The sequence below is a fragment of the Drosophila ficusphila genome, unplaced genomic scaffold (assembly GCF_018152265.1).
Source record: "Drosophila ficusphila isolate 14025-0441.05 unplaced genomic scaffold, ASM1815226v1 contig_414, whole genome shotgun sequence".
Taxonomy (NCBI): Eukaryota; Metazoa; Arthropoda; class Insecta; order Diptera; family Drosophilidae; genus Drosophila; species Drosophila ficusphila.
The window spans coordinates 5664517-5690959 of NW_025064328.1; the positions used below are offsets into that span (position 1 = coordinate 5664517).

Here is a 26443-nt window from a genome sequence, read left to right on the forward strand (position 1 = left end):
GCATATTAGTTTCGTGCGAGGAGGAGCGTAGACGAAAGGAAAATCCAGTTCCTTTAAGGATTGCGAGCAGTTCCTTTGAAAAATTAGCACCATTTGCATAGCGGCCCCGCTGTCAACCGGCATTTCTCCCCCGTTGATGTTCAGTGATTTTGATGATGATTTTTCTTTGGCATTCACTTTTTTTCTTCTTTTTTTGGCTACCGCTCAGCATTTTCCCGATGCCCATGCCATGCGTGTGCCTTCTTTTACGTATCGTTTTTCCGTAAGTGAGAGAGAGGAGAGAACTTGATTTTCCTCAATTTATTGGAACTGCGTGTGCGTGTGTGTATGAGTGAGTTATATGAATAAAAATTTATTCAGCCATAAAGGCGCGAAAATGTTCCACCGAACCAATGCTTTCCACCTCCCTGCCTCCTGAACAACCAACCAAAAAAAAAAAAAAAATAAAAAAGAAAAAAAGTATACTTGTCTTTATGACTGCTCGCTTCATAACAGTAATTCCAGGCAACGATGTGATTTATTTGTGTTCTTTATGTTCCAATATTGGCGCTGATGTCTTCCCTCTCCGAATTGATTACTTGCTTGTTCTCGTACTCGAGACTCTTTTGGGCATAAAAATTCAATTTGCCAGAGTTTCGGTTTAAAGTGCCTCGAGTGGTGGCATATCTCGCACCGATCTGTCCGAACATTCCGAATTTCAATCGAGAAACTGTTGCAAAACTAGCCAAAAGAACTCAACTGCTGCTTGCTGCTGCCACTGCCACGTTTTCCCACTTGACCAGAATTATGTAAAGAGCCATTTAAAAAGGGTTTGGAGTGTGCTGGGGGGACAGGGCGCCCATAAACGTATTTCACAGAACTTTATTGTTATGCTGATGAGTCTCAGGCCGAAGAGAGCTGGCCCGAAACGAGTTTGGCCAGATAGCTGGATAGCTGTTGAGCTAGAGAACTAGAGAGCTGCTTAATTCCGAAGCCAAGATGCCGGCAGATGTTGCTTCTGCTCCTGCTCCTGCTTCTCATGCTCATCCTGCTCATCCTGCTGCCTTTCCTTTCCTTTGGTTACTTTCTTAATTAATTCGGTGTTGGCTGGGGGCTTTGTCTCCTGCTGAGCATCACTTCAATTAAGCCACTTCACTCTGCCGTTGCCGTTTCAGTTGCCTTTCCTCTTCGTCGAGGTGTTGCACGTTGCACGTGCAATATGTGCTGCATGCAGCATGCAGCAAGCAGCTTGTAGCATGCAGCATGTGTGGGTTGCCCTTTTTTGTGGCGGCCTCTACAAGTGTCAGGGGCTGATTATGATGAAGCATCTTGTCATAAATAAACACGACAGTTTCCCTCCCTTTTGTTGATTAACCCCTTTTGTAATCCACCTCGGGATCTGCCTCTTCTTGCTCTTCTGGCTTTTCTGCCTGCTTGCCTCATTGCCTCCTTGCCTCCTTGCCACTTTGTGTATCGTATCTCTCGCTTCCTGCCGCCTCCTTTCGGCGGTTCGTGTGGTTTTCGCATGTGGCTGACTGGCTGGCTGCTCCCAAGAGTTGACTTGGCCCGGTCGGGCTCTTTTTAGCCAGCACTTGTGGTTTTTAATTATTTCAAGTTGGTTCCCCCTGTCAACTGTACTTTTCGGCTGTAGTTGCCCCGCCGTCGCACAGTGGTTGCGCCCATAGGCCATAAATCGAAAAATCGACTTTAAAATAATTAGTCAAAATGTTAAGAATTTGTCTCTAAATTATCCATATTTTGTCATTGCAAGCTAGTTTTTTCCGGAAATCTAACGGAACATTCTTAAAATATAATGCAAAGTGTGAACACGTCTTCAATTTTGCTCCTGCAGCTGCGTTTTAGTGAGTTTCGTGAAAACAAAAGTGAAGTTCAAAATGGTCGGACGTTCGCAAAAATTCACCAAATTTAATTATTTAAAATGCATTTTAAAGTTAAAGGTATTAACTTTAAAAAATTGGTTTTATGAAATTTATCTGACTAATTACATATTATTTGTGTATTTTAGATCGATTAACCCTTTTTCGACTATTTTGTGAACATCTTTTTCATGTTTAGTTAAAGTTTTAGTTGTGATGCCATGAAATCCCACAAATAGTATGTATGTTAATGTGTTCGTCTGACTTTTAGGGTTTTATAAGCCTAAAATCAGCTGCAGAAATTTGCAGATGTTTATATAATCGGGAAAATACTGATGCCATCTAGCGTTTGCAAAGGGAAAGTTTTTCCTTATTGTGCTTTTGTTTTGTCCTCGTCGCTCGTGTTTGTAATGTTTTTTTGAAATATTTTTATTTATTTATTTCATTGAAATTCACTAAAACTGGTTCAGGCATACAATCTGTAAGTTTGGTTTAAATTTCTTGAAAAACAAAAACGTTTTTCATACTATATACTTATTTCTTTCCTATCATTCCTATAGCAGCTATATGATATAGACGTACGATATGGCCAATTTTTTTTACTATACATTTAAAATATTTTTTTAGAATTTTGGTGTAAATTTCGTTACAATAACTGAACTAGAAGTACTTATGGCCGCTGCTCAATACAAGCCCAAATACTGTGCAATGGCCGGTGTTCGACATGTGCTCCATGTAAGGGCCTGTAACTCTTGTAGTTTTTCAAATTTGGATCTGAAATTTTTTGAGAACATTTTCGGAACAAATATCTATACAATAAGCCAAAAAAAAATCGATTTTTTTCCGCCACAAACTATTTTTTTGTTATCATAACTTTTTTGAGAAGGTTGGCGTGGGAGTGGAGTTAAGCAATCGCTCCAATTTTTTTTTATTATAGTTCTATGCTTGTAAATAACTTCCAGTATAAATATTAGCCTGATCTGCCCATTAGAAGTGATTTTAGGACTGCTCTCTCATCAAAGCGCCACCACTGATCCAATCGTTCCTATGGAAGCTATAGGATATAGTGGTATGATCCGGTCAATTTTTTTATAATATATTTATAATATTTTTATAGATTTTTTGTGAAAGTTTCATAGCGATAGCACATCTAGAAGTATTTATGGCCGCGGTTCCATACAAGCCCGACCACTGTGCGTCGCTTACATTCATTTAATTAAGTTGTGCCGCCTCCAATTTGTTTCTATTAAGCCAAACAAGCCAGCAAAAAAAGAAGCGAAACAAAAGCAATCGCTGCTTCTGGGCAAACGCACTTTCCGTTTATGGCTCTCGGTGTCAGTCGGTCAGTTGAATAAAGCTGAATCAAATTCGCCAGACTGAACTGAACTGGCCGAACTGGCCCATTCATTATCTCATTTCCGCCTGAATAAGCAAAAACTTTGTACTACGGATACTAAATATAAACACACTCGAAACGCAACTCGCACACACACACACACCCTTACACACACTTACGCACAATGTACACAGAGAGACAGTTGAAAATTTAATAATAATGAAAATTGCAAGCGACAGTGAGAAATTCAATTAGCTTGAGCTCAGCCAAACACTTGCCTGGTGGGAAAGAGCGAGAGGGCGCTATTCGGGGAGTGAGAGAGAGGGAGCGAGTGTATGTCATGGCATAATTTAATTTGTACGCTTGCTCATCCATTCAAGTCGGCAAGCATTCATTCAACCATTCATTGCGCTCATTGTATCAAACGTATAAAAATACGCCACACAAGCGAATTGGAAAATAAGTCGGTATGGGTTCCTCCAAACACACATGTCCATATCTATATATATCTTATATATGTACAGATGTTTTTAAGGAGCTTTCTCCATAAATTGAAAAAGGTCTAATAATAAACAGTGGCTTGTGGATGCAACAACCCTTTGTTTGATCATAACAAATCGACTTAAAACTGTGGGTGAATTAAAGCCAACTGAAATAGCACAGGAATGCAACCACTAAGCTTTTTGCTCCAACTCAACAGACAGAAGCCTGAGAAACCAATAGCAATTTATTAATAATGCCGGGCAGTCTGCTCTTACAGTTGTTGTTCTTGTTGTTGTTGTTGTTGCTGGCAGTCCGAGTAATTATACTCAAGTGGAATTAAAGAAATTGCCAGCAATTATTATTTGTCATTAGTGGGATGCGATGAAGCTGCACGATTTTCAATTTGACCAGTGAGCTCCTCCGCAAATGAATGGCCCTTCGGCGCGAGCATCAAAAAATGCACGAGAAACAATTAATTTGTAGGAATTAATGAAGAAGGGAGCGATGCGAATGGCGAATCCGCAGAGGGATAAACCCAGTCCACCGATGGATCCCCATTCACGGCAGCAATGTTGATTGCAGTCGGCGATTATTAACATCCATCCAGCAGTGGGTTGGCCGGACAGCCTGCTCTTGCCCCATCAATATGCAAGACCCACTGCGTGTGCAACAACACCAGCAACATCAGGAGCAACAACTGCAACAGCAACAGCAACAACAACTACAAATTGACACTTGAGTGAAGACGATGGACCGATGACGATGGCGAGCCAAGGAGACGGCGTCAAATCGATTTGCGAAACAACAAAACATGGCGCGATAAGCGCGGCAATGAGACAAGAACGTAACTTGATGATGCCGATGCCGTTGCCGATGCCGATGCCAAGCTGCAACATCAGCCGGCAGCGGAGGCAGGCAGCAACACAATGGGTCTGGCAACCGCAATGTTGCTGCCGTGGCTTGTAGATGTTGCCGGCGCAGCAGCAGCAGCAGCAGCAGCAACAACAACAGTTGCCGGCTACTGGCAACCGATTTGTCGTTTGCCTTTGATAATGTTGTTGCAGCTCTTCTTGTTGTCGCTGCTGTTGCAGATGTTGTTGCTGCTGCTCTGGTTGCCACTGCCATCGCAACGGCGACTGTACTGTAAAATGCGCTTATGCAATAAAGAGGGACAGCATCAGCATCGAAGTCGCCTTTCCCTGTCGCTTGGCTCCCAGAGAAAATACTTTGTGCAAATCGAATTACCAAGTTATAACATCCACTTGGCCAGAAGGGTAGAACAAAAGCTCTGTAAAAGAGGCAAAGAAAAGCAGAGGAGTGAAGTGGCACGAAGTGGAGTGTGGAGTGGCATTGCATGGAGATGCAATGGCTATCCGATTGCCAAGCCCTCGTCGCTCTTAACCCTCCTGTCAACAGTTGTGTTTTTGCTGCTTTTTATGGCTGCTCCAGTTAACCAGCAGAGTCCACTGGGTTCCCAGTTTCCCCATTTCCAGTTCCCAGTTCCCTATTCCCAGTTCCCTGTTGCCAGTTCCCCAGTTCTCTTCCTCCAGCGGAGCTATTAAATTTCGACCGAACTGGCCATGTCGAACTTGTCAGCCACCCTCGACTCGTTATGCGTTATAGGATTTGACAGTTGCTTAATTTTTCTATTTCACTGCGTTCTCTCTCGCATATTTCCGCATTTGCAATTGGCCCTTTGGGCGGACGGATTGTTTCCTCCCCGGACTCATCATTACGAGCATCCTCATCCGCTTGGCCACGTGTTGACTGTCTGTCTGGACCAAGAAAAAAAAAATATAGAATAAAACAAACACTCTGGCTCACATAGGGATACAGATACATGACTGCTCGGTCTGCAGCTGGCTTTCTCGATTGCCTTTCGCTCGAGAGCCTGAGCTTCAGTTTGAGTTTGAGTTCGCCCTGGCTATTTGCTTAGAAAGTGCTGCAGCTCCTTTTGGCCGCAAAACTGCAAACTGCAAACTGCAAATTGCATTTGCCGCGCACATTTAGCTGTCAATGCCAGAAGCTTGAGTGAAGCTATTAGTTTTTCCACTGCTGCTGCGCTTTGCTTTTCCCATTTGCCATTTGCCATTGCCATTTTCCATTCCATTCCTGCAGCGCCCTTTTTAGACCCATCGATATGGACCGTCGGCTATAGACTATAGTCTATATACCATACTATACTGTAGTCAGCTGCTGCTGCGGGGCGGCTGCAATTTGTTTGAACTGCACTCGCAGTTGTTCGATGTTCGGTGTTCGGGTGTTGTTTGCCCTGCTGCATCAGCATCATTATCAGCCGAAGATGCCGGCAACACCGCAGATACGAGTAAATGCAGTTCATCAATATGTCGCACCGCCCACAGCCACAGCCACCGCCTCCACCACCACCCAACCTGCCCCGCCCACCGACTACCGCCCTTGCGTAGCCCTCTTGGGTATATAATCAACAGCTTTAGCTGCGAGCTGAGCGCTAAGAGCCTGGTGTTTGCTCTGCCAAAGCTAAGTGCACTGGGAGAAAATACTACAGAGGAGTTAAATACAGAAATCCATAAACTTCTAGTTTTATGAAAAATATTCTGCCTTTTGTAAAATGTTCTGTAAAATCTCACTTTAGTTTTTGTAAAGAAGATTATCATTTTGAAAAACTTGTTAAAGCTGCTTCCTCTTCAATTTAATTTACTTAGACCTAGTTAAGTTTCAACCTACATAGTTCATCAGAAAAGTTCTTCAAAGTGCTAGTAAAACTTGTTAATGTAATTGAGAATTTTTTTATGGCAACCATTTTTTTACGACCACTTAAAATTATAGCTTGACTTCTCCTTGGCATTTACTCGATGATTTTTTGAGAGCTTCATTTGTGTCTTGTATAATGCGAATACAAAACTTCTCGCAGTGTCTTTTGGCCTCCAAAGCGGCGGTTCTCTGCTGCCACGCAATGCAACTTGACTCAGCTCGGTTCAATTTAGTTCAGTCGGGTTTGGTTTTCAATACGTTTCATTTCGAATTAAGTTATTTCCAAGCTGAATGCAATTTGCTGTCCCTTTTCACTTTGGCACTTCGCCCAGCACTTAAGGCCAGGCCAGAACAGAACCAAACCGAACCGAACCAAATGGAGAAGACTTGGCCGGGAAAAGGGTGATGGTTGATCAGCCCGAAAGGTTGCTGCGTCATCATCAGCAGTCACGACCCGAGCTTAATCATCAATGCAGGTTGGTTGGTTGGCAAAAAAATAAAAGAAAAAAAGTAAGAATGGGGAGAGTGAATGCGCTGCACTTTTGGCTCCCCGGCCACATTCCATTTGCATTCGACAAGCGGGAAAGTTCTCAGATATGGGTAGAACATACAAAAAAATAGACAAAAAACTCACCCCATCGCCACTTTAAATAATGATTTGTTCCAGCAACTCCTTGCCAGCGTTCTCATCCCCGTTTCAACTTCTTGCTCTCGTTACAGGTAATTAGAGATGCCAGTCAGCCATCTAGACATTTGCAGCTTTGGCACGCTTCACTGGCACTTATTCCAGGCGGTGGGCGTGGTCCTAATTAACAAATTGTCTGCCATTAATTAGTAAGTAATAAAAAAAAGAGGGAGTCGAATGCGGAATGCAGCTGCGAAATGTGCTAATTTGGCAGTCAACTCGAAGCGGAGGAGATCACAAGAGTGAAAATGCCAGACAAAATTAATGCATTCGACTCAGATTTAGTTTTCCAGCTTAAGCGGGTTAAAAGTAACCCTATTTAATCATAGACCAGTTGGCCCATCGAATAACTCAAGGAACTTCATGAATTTGATTTAAATTCCCCACTTCAACTTTCCGGAACTTTGCATAATAAGTTTGCTATTATAAACAACATAATTTTCAAACGCTGAGGGCTTCTCCTATCTCTTTTTTTATCCCAAACCACTGTGTTGTTCTTATCTAGTCGCTTATGGCGCTTATAATTATCTTGCACACATGCGAAAAAAAACGCAATTAATTAAAAATAATAAGTGCTCGGAACAAAGAGTAGCAAAAGCGAAAGTTTAAGTACTTGGAAACGGCCCTCGGGCCAAGATGCCCAGCTATATATATAGTATATGTATATATACGATTATGTGGAGGTTGGGGCCCCAATGAGTTGCTGGTCAGTTCAGGGAGCTGAGTGCTCTCCACTCCATTCAATTGCGTTCGAATTTGTTTCGTTCTTCTTTCTGCTGCGGCTTTGTTTGCTAATTTCTCGAGCAACTTTGTTGAGTGTTGGCCAGCGGCATTTTCCCATCTCTGCAGCTGTCGCCTCGTGGGCTTTCCACCCGCCACTCTCCTCCCCTTTATTTAATTTTCTTGCATTTTCCGCTCCGCACTGTAACTATTTTCTAATAAAAGTTGTCAATTAATTTACTGCGACCAGTGGCAGTAATTCCGTTGCAATTTTGCTGAAGTGCGAGGGTGCCGAGTGTGGCATTGGCAAAATATTTATGAACCGATCATCCAGACGACGTTCCATTGTGCTGTCTTCCCCACCTTGAGCCCCGTTTTTTTAACGTTACGCTCGCTGAACAATGGGTAGCGCGCTTGAGTCCGGGGCTGGGGCAATGTTTTTAATCAAAAACCGCAGTCCATAACTTGGAGGCGCAGCAGCAGCAGCAACAGCAGTAGCAACAGCAACTGCAGTAGCAACATCAGCAGCAGCAGTTGCAGCACAAAGAGTGCGCTTTGGAAAGATGGCAGAACGCAAATGGTGCTAAAACAATGCATAAAATAAAAAAGGGAACCACAAAGCAACAGAAGTCAGAAGCAAAAGTGCACTGAGGATAAAACCACAAGGTCAAGAATAGAATTTCTTTAAAAAAAATAAAAAAAATCCGAAATAATCCAGAATTTGTATACAACAAAAAACAGTAAATCTCTTCAAATTTTAAAAATAATTAATGGGGCTCTGAAGAAAACAAAATTTTTACTAAGCTGGGAAATCTTTTTTAGTTCCAGAACAAATTCTTTAATCTAAGAACTGTGTTTTTCCGCTGTGTTTTTAGTGGAGTGAGTAGAGGGCGCCCAATTCCCCTCGACCCTTGCCCCCTTCCCCCTCCTCCGCCCTTCACGCCACCTCTGGATCCCCTTTTTCGCCCCCCGTTCCGCTCCAGGGAGCAGCGACAAAATGTGTGTGCGAGGGCGCTTGTGTGCGAGTGTCTGGTTAACATGGGAATCAATCTTTGAACGGAGCAATATTAAATTTCGAACATTTCCGCAATTTCACAGGCAGTCAACCAAGAATAGGCCAGATAGATGGATCGGGAACGGCAGAAAGGGGGGAAATCCGGAGTCTCGACTTAAAGGGAAACACTTCTGATGATATTTCTTTGACAGCCCTCAGAAGTATTTAATTTGATGTTTATTGACCTGTTTGCAAATGACACCGATACTGAAATGTAACTACATATATCTACCGATTTATTTGCCAAGTGCAAAGTGGCGTTTGGCAATCGTCAGCTTAGTGTTTAATTAACTTGAATTTGCATACGCCACTTGAGGCACTCGCACGGACGAACAATTATTCAGGCAAGTCAATCAATCATCCTGTAAAATATATTGTAATTGCATCAAAAAAGCAGCAAATTAAAAGCCAGTGGGAGCCGACTGATAGTTGGGAATAAATTACGCATACGCGGCGTGGACAAGTGCAGCAAATCTCTCACAGACGAATTTAAAATGCAAATAAATTCATTAAAAGCAATCGCCAGATAAAAAGGCAAAGAGGAAAAAAGCAGCGAAACAAGTGGGGTGATTGGTGAGGGGGTGGGGAAGGGGAAGGAGGGGGAGGTGGGCTTTTGTTTAACATATGCAGGCCGTGGTTGTTGTTGCTGCTGTCGTATTTATCTACCATTCGGTATTGTGCTAGTTAATAAATCTTCATGTAAAACACAAAAGAGCGAGGGGAACACAGCGCGTTGTGTCTGCTATTTTATCTAACTTTCATTAGAACAACAATAATAGCAACCGCAGCGACAATAGCAACAACTATGGCATTCATTTCTCGCCGTTCGTTGAACTTCGCCGGCAAACTGCAGTGGCAAACGAAAAGACAAAAGCAAACGCAAACGCAAAAGCAATAGCACAAAGACAAAAGCAAACACTGAGCGCATGTGCCAGCTATTTTGTTTTTGTTCCTTATTTTTTACTGTTTTTTCTTTTTGCACACTCTTTTCTTTTTTCTTCATCTCTGTGTGTTGTCTCTCTCCGCTTGTTATTTCGCTTGTTGTAAATGCCATTAAATGCTTGCTCGCGCCTTCGCATTCCTCGCTGTCTCTTTCTAGAAAGAGATGGGCACTGTTTCATTCATAAAACCGTTGACATGCATTTACACTGCAATTTAATGAGATTTCGACATTAGACAAAAGACCGACCCGCTCAAAATAAACAAATCGAAGTCGCCATTTGGTATTTGGGTTTCCAGTTCAACTCTGCATCTGTGTGCAGTTAACGTGTTTTTGTTTTCGTCGTGCGCTTATGCAATGCGGGGAAACTAGTTTCTTTTTTTTTTGTACACGAGTATGTACGTTTCCATGATAACTAAATGAATTTTGTTGGTCTCTTTTCTTGTTTGGCATTTTTATAGCTAAAAATAAACAACATAATTGCATATTTACTGCCACGCTCGTTCGGACGCTTTTGTGATTTGTTTTTCCCGCTCTTTTGCTTCTCGCTTTTGGCGAGCGGAAGTCACAATTTCAGTTTCATTTTTGTCTTCGCCAGTGCTGTTTTGCCATTTGCATACGAAAAACACACATTTTTGTCGTGCATTTATGCTTTGCAGCAGCGGATGCAGGCACATTCCAAAAGTTGAGCTAATTTATGCCACTTTATTGGCTGGCCAGCGCATCTGGGCTAATAGAAAGTCGCCCGGCTTTTAGAAAGTTCCCTTGGTCATTCTATGCCGCTCGAATTTTCCCGGCTTTTCACACGCCCGCAGCGAGGAAAAGGAAAACCGGCTTTTCCCAGCGGCGACTATCATATATCACAGAGTGAGAGGGCAGCTTCCCGCTGAACAAAGAACAATCTATATTTTATGAATTTTTTTTTAAATTTTAAAATAGGTCAATCTAAAAACTAGCTAGATTTTTGACAAGGTATATATTTCAAGATTGAAGTTCAGGGTGAATAAACTGAGAAACCAGAATGTATATTTTCTTATATTCCAAATAAGAAAACCTTGAACTGTTCTTCTTAAATTTGCAGTTAAAGAAATGTTTTCGCCAGATTTTGTTGTTCCTTGATCTCCACAGATGCCACATCTTAGATATCTAAAGACCAACCATGACAGATGTTGGCAAATAAATCCGCTTTTCGCCTTTCGATCTGCCTTTCCATATATTGCCAAATCTGTTTCGATTTGCGGAGACAGCCAACAAAGAACAGAAATCGCTCGAGTGTCGGCCATTAAGCATACGCAGCGTGTGCGTCTTGCCAATTAACTTGGCGGCATTCGCATCAGGCCATTGAGTCATCAGATGGTTGCCTCGAAAAAGAGAATAAAAGCCACATGGCCACATTGCGGAAGACCAAGTGGACCAAGTGATGGTGGGCCCAAAAAGTGAGGGGGGGCGCATTCAAGGGACCTAGAAGGGCAGTGGAAGGGGGGCGTGGCATATCGCGGTGCACACGGCGAGACACGCGTCTCAGATGTTTTATGCTCATTGCACAGGTAAATGGCTGAAACGAGGCGACAGGAGGGAGTCCAACTCCGAAGTCCAGAGTGGACTGCAGTGGTCCATTGTTTGTGTCCGTTTGTACATGTTGTTGCACTGTGTGTGCCACATTTCGCGAAAGCGGCAAAAACGGCAACAGCAACGGCAACAACAACAGCAAAAGCAACGGCAACGGCAACAGCAACAATGGGCCACAAATATTTGCCAACGTGACCGTGAACTGGCATAATGTGGCACGCGATGCTCATGCCGCGACACGTGCCACCGGACTCCTTATTTTCCACTCCAAACTCCACCCCTCCCACCTTCTGGTGGGGCAACTTCACTTTTCGTGCAGATTTGTTAAAGGATTTACACGCATTTTTACACCATTTGTTAGCAGCTGCTGATTTTGCTGCTGCTGCTGCTGCTGCTGTTTTTTCTGCAATAAAATCGGCAATTAATATTTGAGTAACTTCACGCACTTTTGAAATGGCCCTTGGCCGGAGCAATTTGCTTGCAAAATTTATGATGAAAGCCTTTCAATTTTCATAAACCAACTTCTAGTCGACGAGGCCCGAAAGATCAACCGAGATTTACGCAGTTGGCCTGCAAAATTTATGAGCTCAGCTGAGCTTCTCGTCCTGAGGCCCAGACTTCCTCTTTCATTTCGTTCTTGTTGTTGTTGATGGCTTTGTTACTTTTATCTGACCAGAAATTAACTTTTTGGTCTTAGGCCGGGCTTACTAGAGAGGCGAGGTTGTTAGCCATAAATTTGCCCGCTAAATGTGCTAATAACTGAGCGTGCTCTTCGGCCAGGTTCAAAAGAGGAAAACGAAAACAAAACGGCCAAGAGCTTCGAGAGGAAGTGGAAACCGTTGAAGTTTGTCCGCTAACTTACGGCCATGGGAAAATTTTCTGGCCGACAGTCAGTCGTCTCTCTCTGGGGTAATTGGGATTTTCATTATCTGTATGCCACAATGCAATGAATACAGCAATCTAACCATTTTCACACGTTTAAGCCCACTTTAAATGCATATATTTATATTCATGACACTCCGCTTTGTTATTCGTTATTGTTGCTGATTTCATTTCGAATTCTCCAAATAGCGAAAAAATCCATAAAATATTTGTACCCTGGAATACGTGAATCAGTAACAGGTTTGATGGGCTAGCCAAAGGTTATTGTTTAGTACAAACAGCCAAGATGTTTTGGTCATTTATTATTTATCTAATTGCTAATTACAATTAGATTTTCCACATTCAAATCTTAATGGGTATCTGACTGTTGGAATTCCACAGTCTCAGGCAATTTGCTTTTGTGCATATAATTTTTTTTACGGTTAAGTGTTTCGACTCAATTTATTCATATTTGTTGCGGTTGATATTGCTGTTTGTTCATTACGAGTATTACTAACCCGTTTGGAATGCCAAGAGTCGGAGAAAAAATTATAATTTGTTTTGTAGTTTGTATAAACATTCCTGATATTGGTATGGCTTATTGTTCTGTCTCTGTGTGTTTATTTTTTGTGTGGGCGTGCCGGTTTGTTTTATTTTTTTTTATTTAACCAGCCGGCTCACAAAAGCCGAACCTCTCTCATTCTGGCCAAGTTGAAGCTCGGCTGTTTGGCTGTTAGTTTGTTATTGGCTTGAATGTCAGAGCTACGTGCCAAGTATGTGTCATGTTCTTAATGGAGAGCCCAGTTTGTGTGACTGACTGACTAACTGCAGTCAAGATCTGGCTGGTGTGCTCGCTCGTTCGGACCGTACAATTTATTATAGGATTAACCTTCAACTTTCAAATGCAGCTGCATTAGCTTTATGTCGAACAAAAAGCAACAAACAACCAACCAAACAGCGAACAACAAACAGCGAGCAACCGAAAACGTGCATTTAATAGACCTTGAATCGCTGGCAGCCGAGAGAAATACCAATTGTGAGAAAAACTCGTTGCGGTCTTTGCAGTTCATTGACACAATTTTCATGTTTTGTGTATTTTGAACTTTTATTAAACAAGAGACAACCGCTTTTTGCCCACTGCCAAAAAATAAACACACATACGACCCGAGTATATGATTGTTTGTGAGTGGAGTGTGTGTGTCGAATCTCTTGCACATATTACACAATTTTTTCGATTGTTTACGTAGGCGCCAGGAGCCGAGAAGAACCGGCAGACGCAAACCTGGCCATGATTTATGGCATTTTACCGAGTACTTTAGCATTTTCACAGTCCATTTGGCTAATTGCTGGCCGTTTCGCCCGCCGGCTCGTATGCAAACGAATTTTTATAAAAGCCTCGGCTTCTGAGAACTTTTTATTGTTTTTATTATTTTTTATTTTAAGGGGCTTTATCACACAACCACTTGAGTTGATCCATTGCAGCACTCGGCTCTGCTTATTGTTTCCCCACTGCGATAGCATTTCGAATCGAATTATGAGCTTGACAAGCGGACAAATCCCGCAACATGGCAAAGGCAAGGCAGATGAAAAACGAATGACCATGAAAACTCCCCACCAGACACACACATGCTATGGAAAGATGGTCTCGCTTTGTCTTTCGAACCCTACTCCACACTACCACCACACTACACTACTATACTCCCTGGCATTTTAATTATAGGCCAGGCCCGGCGACAGACAAGCCTGGAAAAGCGAGAGCCAGAGAGCTCTTGGCCCTGGCAACACGGCTCCATGACATTTATGATTGTTGCCAGTCGGCCAACTTCGTCCACCTGTGTGCGGACCCGACAACAATGGAGCCCGGGGATTAGTGGGCCAAGCAGATAGAGGGGAGGCTAGTAGTTAATTAATATGACATGGCATGAAATCAAAAGCATGGGGCAAAAATTGCCGAGCACTTAATGATGATGTTGTACTCCTTAGCCGGCCCCCATAATTAGCCAATTAAACCTGGCTTCCCCGTACGAGCGAACCGAACAAAACGAGCGAACACATTTCTCCCAGAGATTCGCTTTCGTTTGATGTATGCAAATGACTTTTGATGTCATTGAGCCTTTGGCACAGTTTTGGTTTCTCCGCACACACTGCAACAGCTTCTGCTCCAGTGAGCAAGTTAGGCGGAACATGACTCCATGAAACCAGCAACCCAACAACCCAACAACCCAACAACCGAACAACCCAACATCACTTGAAAGCGAAACGCCGCCCTGGAATTTATTATTTTTTATTACATCGATGTGACGATGTGACTCTGCGGCGGGATTTACGATGTGCCACAGTGACAGATTCTTGTCTCGATTTGGTGTGAATGTAAATCACGAGCGGCGCAATTTTAATTGGCAGCGAATTCTTTGGGAATTGTTTTCGGTTTTCCATGCATGTGTACATATATAATATATATGTTTTATGCCTCATTGGGGCTTGACCACATTCCATGGCTACACCTACCCCTTGAATTTTCGATTTCAGTTCGATCCGTTTGACACTTTAAGCGGGTTAATAAATTTTATAGCCTTCTCAGCAAAGGGCGCGTGCCATTATCATTATCTCACTGGCTATATATTCCACTTGGGTTGCGTATATATACATACGACGTATACAGCTTCCAAAGAGGCTTGGCTTGCCGCAAATCTCATTTGGCTTTAATTTACCTAAATCCTGAGATTTCAACTGCGCTTTGGGACTGGGGCACACCTTTCCGTGTTGGCAGACGCACCTTTGCCGCTAAGCCGGGGATATTATGTTTGCGAGAAGGAGAAGTCGGCTCTAAATCAACAGCAGCCGTAAGTTGATATGAGCGAATGTGACACCGGCGACCCCGGGGTTATAGGGTTTTTGAAGGTTGAGCGACGCTCTGCTGAAACTCAAACTCGAAACCGAGCAAAAAGGCCAAGGTGCGATCGTGTGTGGGAAGTGGGGAAGTGGGGAAGAAAGGTGGTTTTCAAGGGGTTTTCCGGGGAAAGGAAAGATGCTCGGATTGCGTACGTCGGGCTCTTCAAAGGGCCATCACACCCCCGAAAAACTAATGATAGACAAAAGGGCTGCCGGAACCCAAACAAGTGGTGTTGGTTTTGGCCCGAAGGCAAGTGCGCTTGCCAGATGGGATTAAAATTACCAAAGGACCAACAAGGAGAGCGGGCGGGCGAAAGGAGTTGAAGGAGGAGTCCTTCCTTGGTGGTTCCTATATCTACTCTATATATATATAGTGGCTGACTGTCTGGCAGACAAAGCTGCTTAATGATAGCAGCGAGCCCGGGCTCTGGCTTCCTTGTCTCCGGCTTTAGTTTTTGGCTTTGGCATTGCCCTTGGCTTCTCATGTCGCCCGATGCGATGCCATGTTCAAAATCATTAAAATGGATTTTTCACCAAAACTAACCAAACTGGGCTGCGGCAGTAGCTTCCCCTGGTTTCGTTTCATTCGAGCTGGCAAAGCCAATTTATGAAATGCCACTGACAAGCAAAAGTCCGCCTTGAGTTGTAAATAAGTTCGCTTGCCTTAATGTAATTGAAGTTAAGGGTTTGCTAGCCAGTATTTGCTTGTGCTTTTCCTACATCACATGTAATTTGATTTCAAGAATTTTGCGTTCCCTTTGTTCGAGTTGAAAACTCACTTTAAATTTAATTGAATCATTTTTGAGCTATTTTAAGCAGTTAGTTGCTTGTTTCCAGTAAAACTAAAAGTGTTTCTAAATTGAAGTAGTTTTGCAAGCTAAACAGAGTGGAAAGAAACTTTACCCACAACCAAAAACAAAGTAAATCGGATATAGAAACAATTTTAATATTAAAAAGTCAATTGAAATGCTAAATTAAAATTGAAAATTCCATGAATTTAATTCAATGCTTTGCTAAGTTTTTCTAATTACAACTGACGTTATTAGTTGAACCGGAATTTAAAATTATGATTAAATTTCCCACAGCTTCCCTCTCTGAAAATCTCAAATGTTGCAATTTGAATATTTGCAATAATTACATTATTGACAATTATCAGGGGTATTTATTTGCGCTCATATTCGATCGCTTTGATATTGGAAATCGAATCAGCAATCGCACTTGATTGATGCTGCCTGACCCAGACTGCAATTAGTTGTTAATTCGTTTTCCGGACAAATTGCGTGTGGCTAAATTTGATTTAGCTGATTGTTTTTGTTTCTTTTTTAGTGCCGCATTCAGATTACAGAGTTGTCTAATTGTCGGTATTATTATGTTGACCGTTTAATGTTTAATGGGGCGGCAAGCGAAATAAATAAATAGAATCGCAAAGCGATAGAGAACTTTTATGGAGCCATAAAAGGAAATTTGGCCCAGCAAATTGCAGGAAGTAAATCAACGTTTGGCTGCTGCCCTCGAAGCTGCGACAAATTGCAGTTTCATGTTTTTTTGGCCAACCAGAAGTATGGGTAGCAGCCAATCACGGAGTAATGCCCAAGTTTTATGAGCATTTAAAGCGCCAAATAAAACGCTACCAAAATCACATCAAGCACCAAAAGACGCAGGAAGTTGCCAGCCAAGTTGAGCGTTAAAACTTGTCAATAGATGCAGCTGTCTCTCTCTGTATATTTCTACCATGTTCCATGACTCTTTCTAGAAGAACACTGCAAGAAATAAAATGGTAGAATGAAAAAATCTCTACGAACGAATATATATTTACAAAGCATTTTCAAAATCAAACTTTTACTGTAGTTAAATGGAAAGCTTCTCTGCTTCAGACGAAAGCTGACTAATTAATTTTTAAAAATATTGAAAATGTATTACTGTGTACCAGAGTGCGGCACGTGAGGAATTTCAGAAGGCAACATTTATTAGAGCATGGAACTCACGCGCAAACACACTTGCATTCTGCAATGTAAATTTAGAAAATTGAAATGGCGCATTGCGTCCTGCACGTGTGTGTTTGTGAGTGTTTCTGTGTGTGTGTGCTAGTGTGGCGGTGTGCGTGGGCTTTAAGTATTCCCCATAGACCAATTGTGGGATGCGCTGCTCGGGGGCGTGGCCCAAATACAATCACACTAAAAGGTGTTACACCGCAAAATGCAAACGCTTTTATGACACAGTCACCACAACTCGGCTCACAGGCATTTCTTTTCCTTTAACTAGTGTCAAATGTTACCTTGCCCACCGGCTTGGCGTTTTCCTGCCACTTTTCCTCCGATTTTCCCTCGATTTTCCCTCCACCTCAACGCCGGCTAACCTCTACAACAGGCCGCACTTTGAGAGTCATTCCAGGTTCGCCCCATTTTTCAGGCGCACACTCCTCTTTTATGGTCCATAAGATGTGCATATATGTATGAGTACCTTGGGATGGCTATGTGTGTGTGTGTGTATGTCAAGGTGTGTGTGGGGGTGTGCGTGTGGGTGTGCGTGTAAGTATTATGCGTGCTCAGCCAGCGCACTTTTAGTTTACAAGGAATACACGAAGCACAATTTGATTTTCGCAGGAAAACTATAAAAAAATGAAAGTCGGAAAAAGTGGAATATTTGTTTAAAACTAACCACGAATTTTGGTTACTCTTACTTATCAAAAGATACCTTAAAAATTTCAAGAATTATTATATTTGAAATAGACTTATATAAATATCATGCATTTTCTCCCTGTAAAAAAATAATTCAGTGATGCAAATTTGAAACTCCAAGCTAATTTAAATACATTACAAAACGAGCTTATAAGCTTTGGCCCAAATCCGATGTTACCTTTTTTGCAGGTCCACTGGAGAGATTCCATAAAAATTGGCAATGCTCTTCAAAGGGCATAACAAAGAAGACAATTCCTGTTGGGGTCGTATAGTGAGCAGGGTTTACGAGACTGCGAGTCTGGCGACGACGACGACGATGACTACGACGACTTCCCCCAGAAAGTCAGTTTCCGAAAATTATGTTCGCCGGCACAAATTATACGAGCGGGCTGTCCGCAAATGCCGATGCTCCGGGCCGCTTACTTCTGCCGCACTCCACTTCTGCCATTTGGCATATTCAAATTGGCAACAATGTCGCCCCAACGAGCAGCAACAATAACAATATGCGATGCGTTCCGCTGTTGTCAAGTTTTGTGCTCGAATTCCCTTTTTTGCTTAGTGTGTTTTTTCATAAAATTTGTATGCAATTTTATGAGTTTTTACTTTTACATGAGTCGCGGGGCGCAGCGATGCGTTTGGCATTCCCGTTGCGGTTATTTCAGCGACGTGTTTACGCATAAAAATTTTCCAGGGGAGTTCCTGCTTTTTAGCTGCCTGTAGCTCGATGGATGGATGTGGATGGGGATGGTGGGGAGCGGGTCTTAAAGTCGTAAAATGAACGCTTTTTGCGGCTCGCTGGAAAGTGCTAGAGAGCAGCCACATAATTTTTGGTGAAAGTGCAGCTTATGTTTTGCTCAGAAATTCGCCGCAAAATGTTTTAGGTGCCTCTTAGTTTTACGCCCGCGCTGTTTGCTCAATGTTTAAGGTTAGCAACCCTTCTAGGTGGTCGTAAATAAAATAAGCAACCCCTGAGCTGGTCAATTGAGTAGGCCGCCTGTTTGTGTTCGGTAATGGCCATGTTTTCGCTCCCCTTTTCGCCTCCACATTTTCCCCATGGCTGTTAGTGTGGCGTATAAACTGGGTTTTAATTTTCTAATTACACACGGCAAACAAATGAAAATTTATTGCCGGCAGGGTGTGGTGTTCGCCATCTCACCCCTTAACAACATTTATGCAAAGTCTGTGTGAGTGAGTCTCACCTTGCCCGTTATCTTCGGGGGTGGTTGCACGCACACCGCCGACTAGCACCACCCAAAAAAAAAGCCAGCCCACCCACTCCATCCCCAGGCAGCTGCTACTGAGCCACAGTTTTTATGTGCCAAGGTAAAGGCTCAGAAAACCAGGCGAAATTTATATATATTGTATTAATAAAATAAAACGCCGTGCAAACAAATCGTAAAAGTTCACATATCCCTAACAATTGGGGTTGGGAGGTGGTGTTATGGCCGTTCCTGATGTGCGTTTTTAATTTAACATTTTTGTGTTTTTTTTTTTTTTTGGGGCTGCAGCAATTGAGAGGGGTGAATACCTCTAACTGGGGACCCATCTGCTGGGGATTGTCTTTTCATGTTTTTTTGTTGTCCCTTATTTCATTACATTTAAAGTGCAAGATCCTTGCGAAGTTATAGTGTTTGAGTCAATTTTATAGGGCATCCCTGGGGAAAACTAAGAGTATGTCTAAGAAACTCGGCTGTAAAAAAATCAATAATGTTTAGTGTACTTCTCGGCGACATGCAGGATATTCCCCGATCGGTTACTATACTCGCATATATATATTTTTAGCCCGCCGTTTCTTTTTATTTTCATACTCATATGGTGGCAGTCATATTCCCGTCAGAGCCTGTTACTGCCATCCACGAGTCCTTTGGGAGGACGAGCGGGCGCCTTCGATGCGTGACCTCCCCGCCCACCCACTTACATTTGCTCCCACACCCGGCTTTTCCTTTCCGTACTCATTTTCTTTGCCTTACATGAGCTTTTTTCTTTTTATTTTATTTTGTTCTCTTCTGTTATGTTTTTTTTTTTTTTGCATGTTCTGGTCGTTTTTTTTTTACGGTTAAGTAAAAACATGCGACACATGCGGAGGGGAAAAGCGTGACCTTAGAGATTTGTATTTCGAACATTTTCATGTGCAAGTCCAGCCGGGGACTTAATTTATATGTGCCGCACTATAAACGAGACCCCGAGCTCAGGCTAATTTAGTCATATTTTCATTTTTTCCCCGCTTTTCCTTTTTCCTGCTTTTTCAGCACTGTCTCTCTGTATGTGTGTGTGTGAGTGTTATTTTGTGTGCTCTTTTTTTTTGTGTGCGGCATGCATCAGAGCGCACATTATGGCGGCGTCTCGCACTTTTCACGCTACACTGAGCACGCTCCCTGCCAGGATATATAGGATATATAGTTGTCCTTATTTTATTTGCATGTGTATCTGTCTGTGAGCCGGCGGTCCCTTGTGGCTTTCAATGCGACAAAGTAGACACACATCGGGCCAAAAAGCAAAAGGGGAGGGGAGAGGGGAAGGAGGGTCCAAAGTGAGTACTCAGCGTTGGCTGAGTTGGCCATAAAACACTAAGTCCTTTGGCCTTCAGTAATTTTCTTGTCTTGGCCGTAAATATATTGCTCTTGCTTTTGCTGTCGCTGTCAGTAGTGCGCCCATTTTGGGTTTGTTGCCCAAACGTGATTTTATTAAAAAGTTGTAAATTCCCCTGCACCCAAGGGATAGATGATTTCCCCCCTCCTCCATTTGCACACAAAAAAGTTTATGGAACAAGGGTCAAATGATCGAAAGTCATTTAAAAAACATTTTGAGTCTTATGTTGAGAGCAGGTTACTAAGTATACACCTTTGAGGGCTTAAAAATTATAATGTTTTGCAAATTTAAACACAGTTATACAATCAAGGATGTTAAAGTTATTTACGGAAAATAAATGCTGAAGAAGAAGATTCTGTACTTTAAATTAAATTTGTTAAAAATCCTTTGATCTTCCCTCTGTTTGATCTTTGATCCTGTGTGTTTGCTGTGCGGCGTATGTGTTTTTATTTCGTTTAGTCCTTCGACACTTTGGCGGCCCTTGACTTGACGTCAAAGTGCAACTCATTAGAGCTGAAGCAGCAACTTGCCTGCGAGACATGATTAAGTGCAATGAAATGGGTAAACGATGCTCTTTCCTGCTCCCTCCCCCTGTTTTTTCCCCTCTCGAAAGCTAAACATCTCGCACACACAAAAAAAAGGAGACAAAGCAGCGTGCTAAAGTGTCAACAGAGTCCTAGAGTGTCATTGTGTGAGGCAGAGTGTGTGTGTGTCTGTGTAGGTGTTTGCCTCCTGCTTATCTCCCTGCAGTTGTTTGTTTGTGTGTGTGGGAAAGTGTCGCTCTCAAGTGCTGCGAAAAGCACTCAATTAAAAACATCAAATGCTTTTCTTCAGCTGAAAACACTTGAGTCCTCAGGCGCAGATCAAGGATGAAATTAAGGAGCTGAGAGGACCTCACACACACATTATAACTCCGCCATTCGTCTTTTGTCTGCGGTTTGCTTACCCAATATTTTCTTACTTGTTTTCTTTACACAACAATTATAATTACTTAGTTCAATCTACTAATGAAGTATAAGATCCAAAAATACTCATGAACCGTTGATGGTTTTTATTTCTGCATCTATAATACTTCCCTAAAAGTATCTTATTTGTTGGATATTAATTTGTGTAGCTTATTGTAAAATTATATACTATAGAAACAAAAGAACACTTTTCAGGTGATTTGTAGACTAAAGCTCGCCCTTTCGCTGGTGGCCTTTGTTTAATTTGCTGCGGTGGTTCTGCGGTTACTGTTTGGGCCCACAGGTTGGCACCCTTCCTTTTGTTGCCACCACGCCCCTTTTACCCTGAAAACCCCCCTTCAACCCCCATGGCTTTGCTGGATCCTGTGCTCGACGATATTCCTGTTTCTGTTCCTCGTTGGCAGCGGTGAAATTGCTTGCGGTTAATTGTTTTTCACGCGAAAAACTTCAATAATGCAGATATTGGCTGGCAGTTAGCCACCCCACAACCTACACCCTTTTGCCACACAACAAGCTCCATATATCCCTTTGCTTTCAGGTTGTGTCGCCAGGGGGCGCTCGGCTTGGCTTGCCGCATTGTTGCAATTTATGATGTTGCATGCATTTTCCTCCGCGCTTTTTTTTGCCCCTCCACTTTGATGGTAAACACGAAGAGCCGGCCAATCGAATCAAAAATGCCAGCTTTGTGGGCTGTCTGAAAGGAGTGGCAAGGAGGGAAAAAGGAAATCCAATAAGCATTTTCATTTGTCAAGCGGCGACCAAGCGGCGTATACGCAATTTGTTGAGCATTTTGTTAGCCTTTCGCTGCGAACCGCTCCATTTCGTTTCGTTTCGTTTCAGTTTGGTTCGGTTCTGTTCGCTTTGGCTGCAAATTCAATTTATTGTAAATATTTTTGCGCCAAAGGCAAAACTTGCAAATTAATTTTTTCGCCTGCCGCCCGCGGAAAATGCACAAGTGGCCAAGGAGTGAAGTAAAGTGGCGGTTTGGGGGGGGCGGGGGAGGAAAAGCGAAGGAAAACACACAAATAATAGAACAGAAAATAAAATGAAATCCAATAAAAAAGGCAACAAGGAATCCGGCAAGAAAGCGAAAGAAGGCGAAAAAAATGCGCAACTTTATCACAACAAAGGGGGAGGGAAAAGAAAAGCAAGCACAGCTGTGAGCAAAAAAGGAAAACTCGAGGAAAACGAGCGCGAAAACGAAAACTCTATTACAGCCACAGTTGTTGCTTTTCTGTATGTGTGTGTGTGTGCTAGTGTGTGTGTGTGTGTGGGAGGGGTGTCCTGCAGGCTTTTCTGTTGCTCAAGTAATGAGAAACGCCAACAGGCACACAAGGGGAAAAACGAAAGGACGTGGGACGTATCCTTCGTGTGCCGTAAGATCCTGCAATATTTATTAAAGTCGAAAATTATGAAGCCCGAGTGCAAATAAAGTCGAGCTTCGACCCCCCAACTCAATTACACTGCCAATGATGTGCGACGAGTCCTTGCGTTGTCCATTTCAATGTTCAGTGTCCAAGTGTCCTGAGTCCTGAGTCCTGTGTTTGTTTTACCCTCGTTTTCGGTCGTGTTGTTCTTATTGGAGCCCGGCACTCTGATTGTTTTCCTTGATGTCCCCGGGTCCGTCCTTATTTTTTTGCCGCCTCCCCCTCCCGCCGTAATCAAATCGAGGAACTAAAGGGACTGTCTCAACATTTTGATTGTTTTCCTTTTAGTACAAATTAATGGCCCGCAAGGCATTCAATTAGTCAAGCAATCTTCTATATTTTCTATGACTATTTTATCGTATTTATTGATGAAATTGTTTCTATTGCTGGAGTAGAAAGGAACACAAAAAAAACATTCAACGTGTTTGTATATAAATATGGGTTAGGATTTAAAGAAAATATATAGGGAATTTTAAAATAATTTTGAAAGTGTCATATTATTTATTTAAGAACCCTTTAAATCAACCATCAAAACTAATTAATTTTTGTTTCTGCTCTTTTCATTGCAGGTTGGTGGCCATTTTCTTAGCCTAATAGCTTCGCTTGAAGCCCTGTTAAGTATGCTTTAAACCCTTTTCCATCGATAGTCGATGCATTGTCCTGGTGGCTGGCTAAAATGCAAATTTCTTGGCCAAACAACAACATGTGCTGCTCCACCGTTCGTGGGGCCAAATGCATTCATGGGAGCACAAGGCAACTGAGCCAAAGCCGGCAAATAAACACCGCAGTTACTCCCTCCCTACTCCCCCGTTGCCTGAAAAGGGGGCGTGGCAGTCGACAGACGTTTGGGGGCAATGACTAAAGACAACAAACCACATGTCAGACTGACTGGGAACCCTTTCACGGGCAGAAAAACCAGCCAGCAAAAGGGGTGTGACCCAGACCATCCAAAAACCCAGGGGCACTCCCCAATCAACAATCGACGTCATCAACTGCAGGGCTGGACAAACAGAAAGGGACGGCTAGAGGAGGAGTATGAAAGAGATAGAGAGAGAGAGCACGCGATACTGTGGTTTGTCATTTGCCTGGATGACGACGTCATGATAGTGGCTCTAGGAATATGGATGAGTCCTGGCTTTCGGCCCTCCGGCGTTGTTGGCTTAGAAAGTTCATTGTCTTGCTTGCAAAATGGAAAGTGGTTGGGTGTTTTTGCCGGCTGTTTTTGGGGGTGGTGTTGCAGTTGTTGGTGTTGGTGTTGGTGTTGGTGTTGCTGTTGGTGTTGGTGTTCCGGGGGGCTTAAAGCTTAAAGAGGGGTGCAAATTGCAAATTGCATGCAAAGCCTGCAAAGACTGCATTAGTTTCCCGCCTGCAGCCATATGGTCGTAGTCCTGAGTCCTCAGTTCTCAGTTCGCAGTCCCTCAGTATTCAGTTGTGAGTCCTGAGTCACGAGTCCTGTGAAAATCCCTGCCCACTGCAGTTGCCTAACCTCATTTCGCAGTGAAAAGAAGTTGAGGCTGCATTGTATGCCGCCTGCAGACAATTGAATTTTAATTTGTATAACTTTAGTGCCAGACAGCTGGGGGGTTGCACAGCTCCCCACTCCCCACTCCCCCTCCTCCTTCCCCTTCCGCCCTTTATTTTTCAACGCTTTTAAAGCCCCATCCATTGAAGCGTCGCCGGCGGCCATGCAACGGAATATTTTACATATTTCATGCGACAAGGGTCCTGGCTGCACTCCCGTTTAATGGAGTCATAGTCATAGTCATGCATAGAGGCTCTTTAAGCGGCCTCGTCCTGGCTTCCACTAAATCCTTTTTGTTTTAGTTCACCCGCCATTGTTGTTGTTGCTGCTGCAAAACAATTTGCAAATTGCTGGCCAAAAAATGGCGCCGCAAAGCTCACCTGAAAGCCACCCAAAAAACCACCCAAAAACACACCCTGTGCCATCGCCATCAATTCAAGAGCAATTACAAAAGACAAACGGAGCAAGGACCCTGCACACACATAGAAACTCACACAGACATAAACACACACACACACATATACAACAATGGCACAACTTTAACGGCTGGTCGCCTTGATCATTATCAGGCAGGAGTCGTTGGCCAAGTGCACGGCACGGTCTCGAAACTAGGAGAAGGAGCAGGAACTGGATGAGGAGCGGGATGGGGAGCAGGATGGGGAACTGGATAGGGAACAGGATGGGGAGCAGGACGAGAGCGAGGACGTGACTCTTAAGTGACTGCTGTGGTGGCGTTTTGTGGCCATGTTTCGGGGTGTCAAGCTCGACTGCACAAACACAATAACACCCAACACCCGGCCAAATATAGCGAGAGTGTGAGCCAAACAGACAGCGGGGGGCATAAAATTGGTGGCAGGAGTGGGGGGCAGCACATATGCACCGATGACAGCAAAAGACTTGCAGTCGAGAAATCAGAAGTTGGCCATAAAGTTGATCCTACCAACTATTGAACCTCACCAATGGAGAAAGACATAAAAGTGCAGAGCGAGAAATTCTGAACAAAAATTCAAAATATTTTTTAAAAAGTTTGAGAAAGAATTAAGAAGGAAAATAGGGTATTATCTTGTATATTTTCCAAAACAGAATGTATATTTTTAGCCTTTTAAACTTATATATAAGCTCTCCAGCTTTTCAACAACCTTAAACCATTCAGCAAAAAAACGGTTGAAAGGACAACCCTGCTTCATATGCAACAACATTGGCAACACCTGCCTTGCCTCCCACAAAAAATTATACGAAAAATATGGGGAAAAGGGGGAAGGAAAATGCAACAAAAAGAGCGGGCAAAGTTTAGTGCTTTTCATAAACTAGTTGCCGAGGGGGGAAAGTGCGGCGGAAAGTGGTGGAAAAACGCTGAACGGAGGACAGAGAGTCGGGCTTCCTTTTATTTTCGAATTTAGTGCCGCTGCGGCCGTTGGCCCGTCTCCTATTATTACTGCTATTATTATTATTTTTGGGCCCAGTTCTTGTTGGCGTTTTGGTAGTATATATAGTATATATATTTTTTTCAGTTCTTGTTGCTCCTGGCACAGGAAACGTGCGACGTCATGTAGGCGCGCCAGTCAGACGCCTGAAAGTATGCCTCAGCGTTTAGTGGCAATATCAGCAAAAACACGCGACGCGGGCAAAAACGCGAACAACGAACGGGGTGGAAAGAGAAGTGGTGGAAAGAGAAGGGGGAGGGAGGAAGGGGGCGGGTGCAAGGACTCTAGGCCTGGCGTCGTCCTGCTTCCGTGTTGCAGGCTGTCGCTGGCTTTTACTCCTACCTTTTATTTTACTTTTCGGCCAAAAGTAAACAAAAGAAAAGCGAATTTTTCGCTGGCCGCAAAAAACTTTCGTTAACACGAGAGAAATTGCATGCCGCAGAGGAGATGAAGGCGGTTGCAAAAAGGCGGCTTGAGAGGATGCCACTTTTTGCCATTTTGGTTTTAGTTGCCACCCAGCTGAAGGTTATTGTGGCAAATTGAGTTTTTGCATGAAACTTTAAGCCGCTTAAAGATTAGACCCCGGCCAAGACAAGAGCCAAGCGCTCCACGTCGAGTTTCCCCAAAGAGGAAGAAAATGCCACTAAAGAGTTTTCCATTTACGGCAACTCGCTGCTAAGCTCCCCTTATTCCGCTGAGCTGCATTGCC

The 26443-nt window shown here is 43.1% G+C and overlaps 1 protein-coding gene across 1 annotated transcript in view; it reads left to right on the top strand.

Annotated features, from left to right (window-relative positions):
* LOC108086608 (Krueppel-like factor luna) overlaps positions 1-26443 on the top strand; it is a 119102-nt gene that overhangs the window by 33455 nt on the left and 59204 nt on the right. The window lies entirely within an intron of this gene.